The following is a 16,297-nucleotide window of genomic DNA, read 5'->3' on the forward strand; positions in this document are numbered from 1 at the left end:
GCAAAGCTACAGTTAAAATAAAGCATGCCTATTTTTCCTCTATAGTTACTTTGCCAGGATTACAGGCATTGCAGTGTTTATCCCAGGTATAACTGTAACTTGAGTCCCAGCATTGACTAAGTTCATGAAGCTTTGTCAATTGGTGCATTTTAGCATTTGTTAATCTGGAGCCCATGCTGTATAGGCACAAAAGACAATCAGGGCCCCTTTTATCTCTTTGTTATATAAATCCTCATAGTAAATTTTGTGTTTCCAATTGGGGCAATTTATGGACCTTTGTTTCATATTTATGTTACTGGGAAGGGGTCCTGATCCAGACCCCAACAGAGAATTCTTAGATCTCGTGCAAGAAAGAATTTGAGGCAAATCCATAAAGTGAAAGCAAGTTTATTAGAGAAAGTAAAGGAAAGAAAGAATGGCCACGCCATAGGCAGAACAGTGGCAAGGGGTGCTCAACTGCTTGTACTTATTGTTACTTTTTGATTATATACTAAACAAGGGGTGGATTATCCATGAGTCTTCCAGGAAAGGTGTGGGCAATTCCTGGAATTGAGGGTTTGTCCCCCTTTTAGACAATATAGGGTAACTTTCTGACATTGCCATGGCATTCCTAAACTGTCATGATGCTGGTGGGAGTGTCTTTTAGCATGCTAATGCATAATTAGCATACAATGAGCAGTGAGGACAGCCAGACATCACTTTCATCACCATCTTGGTTGTGGCTGGCTTCTTTACCGCAACCTGTTTTATCAGCAAGGTCTTTGTGACCTGTATCTTGTGCCGACCTCCTATCTCATCCTGTGACTTAGAATGCCTGCCTTCCTGAGAATGCAGCCCAGTAGGTCTCAGCCTCATTCAAGATTCTCCAGGCTTAAGGGTGGGGTCTAAATTACCCAGGACCTATTCAAGATGGAGTTGTTCTGGTTCAAACACCTCTGGTATTTATATTAAAATATATAGACTTTTATTTTGGTGTCTAGGCCTGCCCTCTCCCTCATTTCTGGACTTCTGGCTGCCCAAAGCCAAGGTTTTGAGTTACTGTCTCTGGCTGACAACTCAAAGTGTGGACCTCCTAAGGGGTTACAGGAGGCAGGGTGTGGGGTGGGGGTAACAGGCAGCCCAGCCTCTTTCCCAGGCTCTCCAATCCCTTCCCAGGGAGCCCTGGCAAATTGAGCTCATGTTGTCCATGGCTTGTGAGTGAGACCAGATCCAGGACTCGCTGATGGGCCACCTAACTGAACCTGGGCTGCATGCAAACATCCCATCATGGAGGGCTCCAGCATCACAGTGAAGCCCCTGCCTTCGGCAGATCCCGCCACCATCTGCAATCCTTCCCTTTTCTGCATGACAGAGCCTAGGGTCTCTGCTAATCCAAAACATAGGTTTCAGACATTCCCACCTTTAATTCCTCCTGGAAGAGCAGCAGCCCAGAAAATCAGCAATCTGGGGAGGACCAGGGTCAGGGCAGAGGCCACAAGGACAGCCAAGGTGCCTGCCAGTTCCTACCTAACCTGGAGATGAAAGCCACCAATTCCCGAACAGCCCCCAGTGTGGCCCTGTGGCTCCTCCATGGCATCAGCAGCAGTGTGGGCACCATAAGAAGCCAGTGGACACCAGGGCACGTCCTCCAAGGAAACATCCTCCCCAGGCAGCTCCATCAGGTGCGACACCAGCAGAATTTGCCTGAACGTGTGACCTCAGCCACTTCCTCCTACCAACACCCATGCTTCAGGCCAGCCCGAAAGACCCGGCGTGAGCTCAAAGCAGAGTGGGCGTGAAGAAGCCTCACAGGGTGGACAGGTGAGGGGCAGGAACAAAATGAAGGATGTATGTGTGGGTGTGGGGGGTCAAGTGTGTCCCAGTGCTTTCCATGGAGCATGCAGACCCTGAGTTACATGGAGCACACAGACCCCGAGTACCACAGAGCACAAGGACCCTGAGTTCCCTGGAGAACACAGACCCCGAGTACCACAGAGCACAAGGACCCTGAGTTCCACGGAGCCAGGAGACCTCAAGTTCCACAGAGCAAGAAGACTTTGAGTTCCATGGAAAATGAAGACCCTGAGTTCCATGGAGCAAGACGACCCTGAGTTCCACAGAGCATGCAGACTGCGGAGTTCAATGGAGCTCAACGAGGTGATGCAGGAGATTGGCCAGGAGCGGGACACAAAGAGCTGCTGTGTGTGCACAGCATGTTTGGTCTTGGGGGCCCTTGGAGGTGGAGGTTGAAGGGGCATAAAATGTGGAGGCATTTGCTCAACAGGTTTTCAAAGAAGAGGGCGTACAGCACTTCCACACACTCAAAAGCACGCCGGGTGGAAGGTTATATGACAGCCTGCAGCTGGCTGGGCAACCAGAGGAGAGGCTGGCTGGCCTGTGCCCACCTGGGCGAAGCTTCAGAGACTGGTTGACTTTCTTCTGGGGCACTTCTCCCCTCCTCTTCTGTGGTGCTTCTCTTGTCTTTTCTTTCACGTTTGTGGGGCAAGGGAGATGATTCTGTAGAAATAAACAAAGATAAGAAAACTTAATGGCCAGGCATTTAACATCTTATTTTCTGAGCTTCTGCTAATGATGGATTGTGACTACTGACTTGAGTGATTCTCATTACGTTCATCTAAGAGAACACAGGATCGTCACTTCCTAGAGCAGGTTGCATAACAATGATATTAACACCAACAGGCACCACCATGCCTGGTTAATTTTTAAATTTATTTTGTAGAGACAAGGTCTAATTATATTGCCCAGGCTGGTCATGAACTCCTGGGCTCAAGCAATCCTTCCATCTCAACCTTCCAAAGTGCTGGGATTACAGATATGAGTTACTGTGCCTGGCCTGGCAGTTCCTTATAAAGCTAAGTATACCCTTATATATAAGCTGACAACTTATATTCACACAAAAACTTCCACGTAAATGTTTATGACAGCTTTATTCATAATTGCTAAAACTTGGAGGCAATCAAGATGCCTTTCAGTAGGTGAATGGATAAACTGTTGTGGATTCACACAATAAATTATTATTCCTTGATTTAAAACTGAGCTCACAAGCCATGAAAAGACACACAGGAAACTTAAATGCATATTGGTAAGTGAAAGGAGCCCACTTGAATGCTATGTACTATAGAATTCCAACCATACAATATTCTGTAAAATTGCACATGATATTGTATGGAAACAGTAAAGAGAGCAACAGTTATCAGGGTTGTGGGAAAGGGAGGGTGAAAGAAAGAAACAAATAGCTGAGGCACAATGGATATTTTAAGACAGTGAAACTATTCTGAATGCTGCATTAATGATGGATACATGTCATGTCATTACACATTTCTCAAAATTATAGAAGGTACAACACAAAGAGTGACCTCTAATGAATTTTAGTTAATAATAATATTTCTACATTGTTCATCAACTGTAACAAACGTACCACAAGGCAAGGTTGTAAGGGTAACAACAGAGCATGTGGGCAGGAGACTGGGTATATGAGAATTCCCTGACTCTTTTTTTCATGTAAATCTAAAACTGCTCTAACAAAAAGTCCAATAATTAAAATCCAAAAGGCCATAAAGGGTAGAATGGATAAATAAATTACAGTATGTTTATACAATTGAATAAAATGAATAAACTTGCAAGTTAAATGTAATACCCATGATGACACACACATACACATACACACACACACAATAGAATATATACAAAAGGAAATGAGGAAATTAAAACATTTCATTATCAAAAATCAATTAAATACAAAAGAAGACAGTATGTAGGAAATGAAGAACAAAAAAGCTGTAAGACATATAAACAACAAACAGTATATGACAGAAATAAATCCCTCCTTATCAGTAAATACACAAAACCAAAAGTTGGTTTTTGAAAAGATGAACAAAACTGACAAAACTTTAGCTAGATTGACTAAGAAAAAGAGACTCAAAGTCAGAAATAACAGTGGGACATTATTATGAATTCTACAGAAATAAAGAATTATAAGAGGTGTACTATAAACAACTGTTTGCCAACAAATAGGACAGTCTAGATAAAATAGACAAATTCTTAGGTATACAAAACCTACTAGGACTGAATAATGAAAAAACAGAAAATTAGAATAGACCCCGTAACTACTAAGATTGAATCAGTCATCAAAAACTTTCTGACAAAGAAAGGCCCTGAACCAGATGATTTCACTGGTGAATCTTACCAAACATTTAAATAACATTAATCCAACTCTTCGAAAAAATTGAAAATGAGAGAACATTTCTAAACTTATTCTATGAGGTCAGAATTACCCTGATACCAAAGCCAGAAAAAAAAAGTAGACAAGAAAACTAGAGATCCATATCACTTCCCTGATGCATACCAATGCAGAAATCCTCAACAAAATACCAACAAACTAAATTCAGCAGTATATTAAAATAATTATACACTATGACCAAGAAGAATTTATTCCTGGAATGCAAGGATGGTTGAACATTCAAACATCACTGCATTAACAGAATGGAGTGGCAAATCACAATTATCTCAACTGATGTAGAAAAAGCGTCTACTACAGGTTTTATTCTACATAAATTTAAAAATCAACAAAGATGGTGAGGGGGTCGGATGGAATGCAGTGGGTGACAAATGAATCTTACTGCATTACAAATTATGACTAACCCATATTGAAGAGTGTGAGGAAAAAAAGTCTTCACCTAAGTAACCTTGGAAAATACTGTTTTGACTGCATACTGTAAGACTCAAGAACTGTACACAAACATACTGTTGGCGAATTTGTTTCAGGGTATGGGTTAGCAATTCTGAAATGATTTTCCGTGTTAGCAAATATATTTTAGAGAATTAGATCCCAGTTTCTCTCTGTAGGTGAAAGAGTTACAAATAAGCAAAGGGAGAATGCTAGAATAAATCCTGAGGTGCTGCACTAGAGTTAGGAATGTCAGTATGAACCCTTATCTATTTTAATGTATCTGTTTAGATAGACAGATAGAGATAGGTAGATGCTGAGTTTGTATTCATGCATACATGTTTGGAAACATTCACGTGTTTCCAAACTATGCTGAGAGAGCCTAGAAGCAGTGATATCCCAGTATTAATGAGCACACCCAGTACCCAGATCTTAGTTTCTAAATACCATTCTCCTATAAAAGAAACCCAGGCTTCTTGGAGAAATGACTAATTCTAGGCCTGCCATGAAAAACACAAGATGAGACTAGAGCATCTTGCAGTGCCAGAAAATAAAATGTGCTTTTAAAAAACATAAAAGGGTGGAGACATGTCAAAAGAAGCCAACCTGGAAGAGCTCTCTGTGACTCAAGGTGGAACAATGTAAGTGGCAAATAATTATGACAGCACTAAATTATAACCCAGAACATAAAAGAAATAGTCACAAGTCCATACTGATATAGAAAAGATTAAATAAATCAGGAAGGAAAGACAAATCTCCTTACAGAAGAATTCCAAGTAATAAATGTTGAAGGATAGCACAAATAGAAAACTACCACTAGAACACTACAGTAATCATTACTGCAGGAAAGAGTCATCAATGAATGCAAAAGGTGTGATGAAACTTAAAGAAGAAACAGTATGTTTCTGTGGCCTCAAAATATCTCCCTCCAAATATTTATTAATATATTTTTCTTTTTTTCCCTCTTAATTTCATCTAAAGATCTATGACTAGAGCAAATATAATATTGTGTTGTGGGGTTTTTGACATGTACAGATATGAAATTTATGGCAACAACAGCACAAAGGATAGGAGATAAATGGTGCTATTCTGTAGTAAGTTTTTCTATTTTATACTCACTGTAATAGAACAATATTAACTCTAGACTGTGAGAATGTTAATGATGCACACTGTAATCCCTGGAGCAACTGCCAAAAAATGAAAATATGTGTCACTTCAATGCTAATAAAGGAATAAAACAACACAAAAAAGTACTTGTATAAGAATATTCATAGATCTTTACTAATATGATAGCCCAAAGCAGGAAATAGCCCAAATATTCATCAACAGAGAAATGTATGAACAAACCACAGTGCATTCATACAGCAGAATACTATTCAGCAATACAAAGGAACAAACTACTAAAATACACACTATGGAGATGTCTCACAAGCATTATGCTGAGACAGCTGGACATAAAAATGTATATTGTACGATTTCAAGCAAAATGAACTTATGGTTAAAAAACCCCCACAACAGTACTTTCCTCTGGGGGAGTTAAAAATTGCCTAGGAATGAGCATGAGGGAGGTTTCTGGGGATGATGGAAATATTCCATTCTGAAAAGGGGTGATGGTTATATGGGTGTTATTTATTTTTCAAAGCTGTACAATTAAGATTTGTGCCTTTCAATGCATGTATATCTTACCTCACCAAAAAAGAACTAAAAAAATACATAAAGTGAAGGGTAGGGAAAGGGCTGAGGTACAGAAGAAACAAAAATGGCACATGAATACTAGCTGTTGAAGCTGGGTCACGGGTCTATTATACAATTTTTTTCACTTTGTATATATTTAAACTTCTCTGTAATGAAACACTTGCACAGAAAGACGAAACTGATCTATAACGTCAGCTGTTAAGACACTGGTACCTTTGAGGAGACAGGGAGAAAGCGCTTGTGGGCCACATGAGTGAGGCTGCTTCTATTTCTTGGTTACCCACGTGTATTAACTTTGTCATAATATATGTTGAGCTTTATGCTCGTATTTCTGTATGCACGCTATATATCAACAAAATATTTAAATACCACATATTTGCACACATAATTTAGTATCTCTGAGTAACAGCAGTGTTTTGTTTTGTTTCAAAGTGGGACACTTCTACTCACAGCATCATCAGATGAACTGTCATATTCTGATGTATCTATTAATGTCCTAACCCTTGGGTGAGACCCCCTAGGTCTTCCCATTTTTGCCTCAATTTGGTAAGTAGCAAGACTCTTATTTCTGATGATGTGATTTTATTTCCCAGCAAAGTCCTCCCCAAACCAAGGACACAATAACTAGCATGGTGCTCTGCACATCATATGCACTCAGTACTTGTGAAATTGAGTTGAGTCAAACAAAATGAGTAGCAGAGGTCAGGTCCTGCAAAAGATAGTATGTAAATAATGCAAGTAAGACTGAAAGGCTATAGCTCAGCAGCAAAGACTTTACATTCATTTGAGAAATCATTTGCTACTAGTTCATCAAAAGATGTTGGTTTCAAGCAGTGGTTCTCAACGCTGGCCACACACTGTAACCAGCTGGAGAGCTTTAAACAGCAAGGATGTCTGGATCCTGCCCCAGGGATTCTGATTTCACTGGTCTGTTGCAACTTCAGTTTTGGGAATTTTAAAAGCCCCCTGCCACCCAGGTAATTGTAAGGTGCATCAAGGGTGAGAACCTTAGCTGTGCTAAAGGATGCATTGGCTGTGCCTGATTCCCTTGTGTGCTGTGGGGATTTGCCTCATTGCAGCATCTCAGCTTTACAGGGAGGGGTGGCGGGCAGTCTTAGAAAATGGCTCTGCCCTGTTGAAATCAAAGGACGGCTTCAAGACATGCTCAGCTGCTTGACTAAACTGCAGCAGGAGGAAATGTCTTCTCAGCAGATCTATCTTTACAGCAGGTGCTTTCAGAGGAAGAGGTTGTTTGGGGCACAGCATTTTGATTTAGTCTGTGTTGAAGACCAGTAATAGCCTCCAAATGCCAAGATGGGATGAAAAGAATTTCCAAACATGTGGAGTGCTTTATACGTGTTTTCAAATTTCTCCTATGATTAGAAATGAAAAATATAGTGCTAGTGCCTTGATTTCTTAACTCAGCCTTCAACCATTTCCCCAAAATTATTCCAAGTTATTCCAAGACGCTTCCCAATCATTATCTGGAGAGGAATATTCCTAATGGTGAAGAACACTTCAAGGATGAGAATCTTGCTGGAATCCTGCCTCTATTGCAGAAGAGTCACCCTCCAGAACCTGGAAGGCCCAGGGAAGCCGTGTGATAGTGCGGCCCATGGAGGTGGCTGTGTTCTGGAGTCAGGCAGAGCAGATACTGAGGCCCAGCACAGCCCGCTTAGTAGCTGTGGGGCTTTGGACAAGTTACTTGACTTGGACAGTTATATACATTTTGTCTGCAAGAAAAGGCATAGTGATGCTAACTGCAACAATAGCGATTCTTCGTCCCTCCCTGTGTCTGCATCCTTTGCAATGTGCTTTTACAGCTGCTCCCATCCAGGGGTAGAATCTGTTTCCCAAGACTTGGATCCAGCTGGCAGTTTTGGGCCCAGTCTCAAAAGGTCTTGAATGCTTCTTCCTTTTCTTTCAGAACCCTGCCATCTCAATTAACAAGCCCAGGTTAGCCTGCTAGAGGATGAAACATTATGGGGAAGAGAACCGAAGTTGCCCAGTCCACAGCCAACTCACTCTCAACAGCAGAGCTGCCTGGTCACTGACACCCTTCTCCCATACACACACATGAAGATTGCTATGCCTTATAAGGTATGGCAGGTTTTATAGGTATCACAATTCATTTATGGCAGGAGACTGCCATAAATTGCTGACCTGCTCAATCATGAGCTAAATAAGTTTTGGGACGGCTTATTACACAGTAACAGTGAACTAACACACCCAGAGCAGACAGGATGCCAGGATTAACAACATGCTGATTACAAGTTAGCTGGCAAACGGTAGGGACCATCTAGGTACCTAATTCCTTTTCCCCTTATTAGAAGTTGGGTCCCTCGAATTATAAAGAAATGCATGTAGGCCGGGCGCGGTGGCTCAAGCCTGTAATCCCAGCACTTTGGGAGGCCGAGACGGGCGGATCATGAGGTCAGGAGATCGAGACCATCCTGGCTAACACGGTGAAACCCCGTCTCTACTAAAAATACAAGAAAATTAGCCGGGCGAGGTGGCGGGCTCCTGTAGTCCCAGCTACTCGGGAGGCTGAGGCAGGAGAATGGCGTGAACCCGGGGGAGCGGAGCTTGCAGTGAGCCGAGATCGTGCCACTGCACTCCAGCCTGGGGCACAGAGCAAGACTCCGCGTCAAAAAAAAAAAAAAAAAAAAAAAAAAAAAAAAAAAAAGAAATGCATGTACACATGTATGTGCTTAAAACTCACACAGTATCACACAACACAGGAGGAAACAGATGACAGCCTGACCACTAGGGCCAAGGCCAAATAGCAAGGTAAAGCATTTGTCTGGAATCTATTCCCTCCAAATCTAATCTCTGGAGGTCAAGGCTGTGGACAGGGCCCACCTCCTGGGACCCCGCTATCCTCTGATCTCTGGAGGGAGAATGGCCCCACCAAGCAGCAGATGGGTAGCAGTGTTGTACCTGTGGCCACCTCCTGCTGGCAGCCCCTGCCCTCTTAGGGCACTCTCTCTTCCTTTGGGACCGAAAAGAGATGTGGGTAGGGAGGGGGAGCTCCCTGGCTTCTGGCAGAGAAATTCGGTTCAGGCCCTTCACCTTCCTGAGGTCAGGAAGTCAGAGCCCTCAGAACATCAGGAATGTGGCTGCTCCGAACTGGGATATGCTAGAAGTGTAAAATATGGGGTGAGTTTTAAAGATTTAGGACAAAGAAATGTAAAATGTTTCATTAATAATTTTATACTGATCACACATTAAAATGATATTTTGGATATATTGGGTCAAATAAATTATATTATCACAAATCAATTCCACCTGCTTCTCTTTAGTTTCTTCAACCTGGCTAGTAGAAAATTTAAAACTACAGACAGGCCTAGATCATATTCTGTTTATATCGGACAGGCTGTCTTAGAGGATGGCCTCCCTTCTGAAGCTCAGGCTGCCTCCAGTCATGATGGAAGGGGAAGTGGAGCAACGAAGAAAGGAGGTGGGTGCCAGGTGCTTTCAAACAACCAGCTCTCATGTTTCATAGAGCAAGGACTCACTCACTGCCACCGGGACAGCACCAAGCCGTTCCTGCAGGATCTGCCCCCAAGACCCAAACACCTCTCACTAGGCCCTGCTTTCAACATTGGGAATCAAATTTCTTTTTCTTTCTTTTTTTTTTTTTTTTTTTTTTTGCTAGCGGCCAGGAAGGTTGTAAAATATGAAAATGTTAAATAATTTGTCATTTTGTTGTTTCCATTTATGAACAAAGGACTTAATAAAAAATGTAAGGTGTAACATTACAATAAAATACATTCATTTCGGCCGGGCGCGGTGGCTCAAGCCTGTAATCCCAGCACTTTGGGAGGCCGAGGTGGGCGGATCACGAGGTCAGGAGATCGAGACCATCCTGGCTAACACGGTGAAACCCCGTCTCTACTAAAAAATACAAAAAACTAACCAGGCGAGGTGGCAGGCGCCTGTAGTCCCAGCTACACGGGAGGCTGAGGCAGGAGAATGGCGTGAACCTGGGAGGCGGAGCTTGCAGTGAGCTGAGATCCGGCCACTGTACTCCAACCTGGGCGGCAGAGCGAGACTCCGTCTCAAAAAAAAAAAAACAAAAAAAACAAAAAACAAAAAACAAACAAAAAAAAACCATTCATTTCAATATCACGCTGGAATTCAACATTGCTTTAACTGGGGCTGCAGAAGCAATGCAGAGCTGCTTCCTCCTTCAGACCTCACAGCTCAGCAAGCCTCTCAAGGGCTGGCTGCTGGCCACTGCGTTTGCAGTTTTTATAGGTTCTCTTCCTTCCAGGTGATTAACGAACAAGGCCAAAGGTGTTTGAAAGTTTCAGAAAACACGGGATTTTTCTTTCTGTGGCTCACCAGCATTTTCATTTCTAATATCAACAATACCATATGCAGGCCACAGCTGAGCCAAAACACATGATGACTTGAATCTGAAGTCAGATTGTACCTAATATTTAGGGCCATATGCATTACTAAAAAGGGACATATCTTTCAACAATTCCAGTAAGTTCCCAAGACTGAGTTCCCACTGGGTACTAGCCTGTGGTGGTGCCTCTGTGCTTGTTACTGAGGGAAAAATGGGACAGTGTTTGCTGAGTTCAGAGCTGAGGGGCTGTGGTGCCATGCAGGGAGCACGACTTCCCACTGAATAACACTCCTCTGTGAGAGCGGCCTGGCGGCCAAGGCCAGAGGGCTCAAGGCAACTGTCTCCTGTTTTCCTAACAAGCAACATTTTCAGGGAAAAATCCCAGTTTCAATGTAGGAATGTTTGGATGGTGGCTCAGGCCTGGGACTGAATTAAAAAGGAATAAGGAGATCAAATCCACATTTTAATTATAAACAAATGTCTCACTGAAAAAATTCCAGACCCATAAATCTATGTATGTATTAGTTATCAGAGTAATTTAAAATGTGAGGAAATTATACAGTGTGTGTCCCTTATTATATATTTCTCCCCTGCCACCACTTTTTAAACATCTAAAGTTCCTAACACATAGATACTCTTTATGAGGAAAAAAAAAAAACTATTGACATTGATAGTTTGAAAATTTGTCCTCTCCAAATCTCATGTTGAAATTTGATCTCCTAGTGAGACCCTGTCTCTACAAAAAATAAAAAAATTAGTTGGGCATGGTGGATTGAGCCTGTTATCCCAGCTACTCAGGAGGCGGAGGTGGGAGGATCTCTGGAGCCCCAGGAGTTGGATGCCACAGTAAGCTATGGCTCAGCTCAGCCATGGCTTCTATAGTGAGCTACAACTGCACTACTGCACTCCACCCTGGGTGACAGAGTCAGATTATATCCTTAACAAAACAAAAAAAAGAAATTTGATTTCCAATGTTGAAAGCGGGGCCTAGGCCAGGTGCAGTGGTGCACGCCTGTAATCCCAGCACTTTGGGAGGCTGAGGCGGGCAGATCACAAGGTCAGGAGATCGAGACCATCCTGGTTAACATGGTGAAACACCATCTCCACTAAAACAAAAAATTAACCAGGCGTGGTAGTGGGCGCCTGTAATCCCAGCTACTTGGGAGGCTGAGGCAGGAGAATGGCATGAACCTGGGAGGTGGAGCTTGCGGTGAGCCGAGATCATGCCACTGCACTCCAGTCTGGGTGGCAGAGTGAGACTCTGTCTCAAAAAAAAAAAAAAAAAGAAAAAAGAAAAAAAAAGAAAGTGGGGCCTAGTGAGAGGTGTTTGGGTCTTGGGGGAAGATCCTTCAGGAATGGCTTCGTGCTGTCCTGGTTGTAGTGAGTGAGTCCTTCCTCTATGAAACATGAGAGCTGGTTGTTTGAAAGCACATGGCACCCACCTGCTTTCTTCCTTGCTCCACTTCCCCCTTCACCATGACTGGAGGCTTCCCAGGGTCCTCACCAGAAACAGATGCTGGTGCCAGGCTGGTACAGCCTGCAGAATCATGAGCCAAATAAACCTCTTTTCTTCATAAATTACCCAGCCTCAGGTGTTCTTTTATAGCAACACAAAATAGACTAATACAGACATCAATGTGAATATTTAATATTAGAAAATTTTTTTCATTTTCTATTTTTTCTGTATAGCTAACATTAAAGAAGCCAAAGATACAGAATGCTACATCTCAGATACTGCATTTTGTAAAAAACATGAAGGTAAAAGCTTTGTTTCTTCCAGTACTAATCAATGATAGTTTTACTTTGCCCGTTTTATGCAGAATACAGTTCCATGAACCGTGGGGAGATGGAAAATAATCATGTCCCAGTCTTCCAGGGAAGTCCTTGGAAGGCTGGGACAGGTAAGATTGCATCTATAAACTCTGCAATGTCTGTCACACAACAGACACTTAATGAGAAGGCTGCTGAATGAAAGAATACTTCCAACCAGCCTGGAGCTCAAATGCAGGTTCTCCCTGAAGTTCTGCACCTCACACTGTGGGCTTCCACGCACATGTCCACACCACCTGTGCACACACTTCCTTATTGGACCTGAGCAGAACCCCACTTTCCAGCCCCTGCCTGTGACGGGATAACCAGGCCCTTGGGATCCACATCTCCAGCAGCTGGAATTCAGAGTTTATGACCTGCCGTTTTCCACATTCCCCCTCAGGACCTGCACCCCGCAGCATTGCACCTTCTATTCTGCTGTCAAGGCCCAGAGCTCTGTTCATCTGCTTCCAGCAGCTCTCCACCCCTCTTCCTCCCTTCCCTCCTGCTGGATCTCTTTCTTTCATTGGTTCTTGTCCCTTTCCCTCAGTAAAAGAACTCTCCTTCCACTCTGCCTCATTCACATTCACTTGGGAACCAAACATTCACCCCACAGTTTAGTATTCCTAGTTGTGAAACAATTCAGTCACCTTCTGGATTGAGACAAATGTGAAGAAGCCAGACATGAAAAATCACTTATATGGATCGATTTATATGAAATGCCCAGAGAAGACAAATCTATTGAGATGGAAACTAGCTTTGCGGTTGCTTACAGCTGGGGTAGGGGCTGGGGGAAATAACAGGGTGATAGCTAAAGGGTATAGGACTGATAAAAATGTTCTAAACTTAACTATGGTGTTGGTTTCACATATCTGTGATTATAGTAAACCCTAGTGGATCATAAGGTATGTGAATTTTTCCTCAATAAAGCTGTTTAAAAAAAAAAATGAGGCTGGGCAGAGCAACTCAACCTTGTAATATCAGCACTTGGGGAGGCTGAGGCAGGAGGATTGTTTGAGACCAGGAGTTCAAGACCAGCCTGGACAAGAGTGAGACCCCATCTCTACAAAAGATTTAAACAATTTAGCCAAGCATGGTGGTGTGCACTTGTAATCTCAGGTACTCAGGAGGCTTAGGTGGGAGGATCACTTGAGCCTGAGAGTTGGAGGCTGCAGTGAGCTGGGATCATGCCACTGCACTCCAGCCTGGGAGACAGAGAAACACCCCAACTCAAAAAAAAATTATTATGAACTATTTTATACATACAAAATTACACACAGACACAGACACAGACACACACACACACAGACTCACATAAAAGTAAAGTAAATACATTGTAGCCATCACTTGAAGCCGCGTGCATGGTTGGCCCTTCCTAAATGTAACCCTTTGCCTCCCCATCTGGACAATCATTCTTCTGAAGCTTTACAAAAAGTATTATTTCCCTGACTTTCATTATAGTTTTATTACATAATAATATCTCTAAATAATATATTGTTTCTCTAAAAACATACTGTTTAACTTTGTAAGTTTTTACACTTTCTATAAATGTGCTATGTATCTCTGTAACTTGCATTACTCATTCCACATTGTATTTTTGAGAGCCTTCTATGTTTTAAACAGTTTCCTGTTCAATTCTATGTGTTGCTTACTAATTAGCCTTTAAATTGAATATACTCAGACCTACCCGAGAGAGAATCCTTGTGGGACAATGAGTATAAAGTGCTTAAAGCAGTGCCCCATTCATTATCGGTATTCAATATTATATATGTAATACTAGATACAATATTTTAATACTGAGTAATTACACACATATTATCATTGCTCCTTTCTTTGTGGATTACATTATTTCATCAACTACATTATGAACTAATAGTTTTCTTTCTTTTGGGGGATGGGGCAGGGTCTGGCACTGTTGCCCAGGCTGAAGTACAGTGGTGCAATCACAGCTCACTGCAGCCTGGACCTCCTGGGTTCAAGGATCCTCCCACCTCAGCCTCCTGAGTAGCTGGGAGTATCGGCAGTGCCACCACTCCCAGCTAATTTTTAAATTTTTTGTAGAGATGGGGTTTTGCCATGTTGCCCAGGCTGGTCTCTAACTCCTAGCTCAGTTGGTGGCTCACGCCTGTAATTCCAGCACTTTGGGAGGCCAAGGCGGGAAAACTGCTTGAGCCCAGAAGTTCAAGACCAGCCTGGGCAATGTGGGGAGATGTAGTTTTTACAAAAATAAAAATAAAAATTAACAGGCATGGTGGTGCACACCTGTGGTCTCAGCTACTGGGGAGGCTGAAGCAGGTGGATCAGTGGAGCCCCTATCGTGGTGCACTTTTGGCAAAAGACAAGAACCTGTCTCAAATTTTTTAGCTGATGGTTGTAGAGATAAAGTTTGAGCTTTCAAAGATTATAACATTTTAAACTAAATCGTTTGCTGGAAAAGCCACATGTTGCTTCCAGAAACAACTGGTAGACCACCAGGATCATGACGGTGACTTCGAAAAGCTTTGGTGTGTTGACAAACGAGTGATATTGCTGGTCTCAAGCCACTGCTACTGCGTACAAGGCAACTGCATGTAACAACCATATCAAATGTGGGTGACCAAGTGGCAACATTTAAGCATTTTACATCCTAACTTATGTGCAACTTAAACCTACTGCCACACTGTGAGTTAGGAAATTGGTAGGTTTTTTCTATTGACTTGCTGTGCCCTATAATTTTTCCTATTTTAAATAATGGGAAACAAGTTCTCAGTTTTTTTCTCAGAGAAAGTCTGACATTTCAGCCACAGATATGTCTGACAGTTATTACCGGCAGAAGAGTTTCCAGCCTTTTCACCGTAAAATTTTAATTACTTGCCTTGGAAATTACTTAACTTCGTTCCTTCCAAATCTGGTAGTAAAATGGGTGCTCCAGAAAGATGTAGCACGGATATTCTGCTGCTTTGCTTGTTCCCGCACAGACCTGGGGCTTGAGGAGCCTGCAGCCACGAAGTACAGGGACATCATCCAAATGGAAAAGTGAGCCAGGTGGTCCCGCAGCCGCAGTGCTGGGGCGCAGAAGCGCAGCCTATGCATGGCGGGTGGGAGGCCCGCGGGCTCCGGCCTGTGTTTTTGCGGCTGAGAGGCCCCCACAGGACAAAGAGGCCCCGACCCAGGCTTTTGGAACCAGCGAAGCGGGGGTGAAACCCCAAGGGGCGTAAGGGTCCTTACACGTGCGGCCGAGCTTCCCCTCTGCATGGTGAGGGGTTGGACCTTTCCGTCGTGATTTTTTTCCCATTATGCCAGGCGCTCAGCGGGCCCTGGGGCGCGAGATGGGTGCGGGCGTTCAGCCAGCCAGGGGTCCTGGATGCCGGCGGGCGGATTAGCAGCAGCCCTAGGGACGGAAGGACGGCGGAAAGGAGTCTCTACTTCCAGGTTCCCAGTCATCGCTATGTTCGTTACAAGCAGTAAACTGACGACTTCAGACACCGGTCTCGGAGACCCACGCACAGTCCTCAAACATGCACCCCTGCCGGCCAGGCGCACTGCGCATGCCTCAGGGGGCGGGGCTGGAAGGAGGGGGGCGGGGGCGGAGAGGGGGCGGGGCGGAGGGGCGGGGGACTAAAGGGAGGGGGCGGAGGGGCAGGGGGCGGAGAGGGCGGGGCGAGGCGTGGCGGGGTGGGAGGGGACGGGGCGGGCTCGGCGGGGGCGGGCTCTCCCAGCGCTAAATCCAAATCGCATCTAAGGTATTTTCTAGCTCTGACATCGTATACATCACTGCATATGTGAATAAC

General features: G+C 43.6%; 1 pseudogene; it reads right to left on the bottom strand.

Annotated features, from left to right (window-relative positions):
- Window positions 1-416: 416 nt before the first annotated feature.
- Window positions 417-16,057, bottom strand: LOC139359475 (putative uncharacterized protein LINC02693; annotated as a pseudogene).
- Between the last annotated feature and the right edge of the window lie 240 nt (window positions 16,058-16,297).

The sequence above is a fragment of the Macaca nemestrina genome, chromosome 17 (assembly GCF_043159975.1).
Source record: "Macaca nemestrina isolate mMacNem1 chromosome 17, mMacNem.hap1, whole genome shotgun sequence".
Classification (NCBI taxonomy): Eukaryota; Metazoa; Chordata; class Mammalia; order Primates; family Cercopithecidae; genus Macaca; species Macaca nemestrina.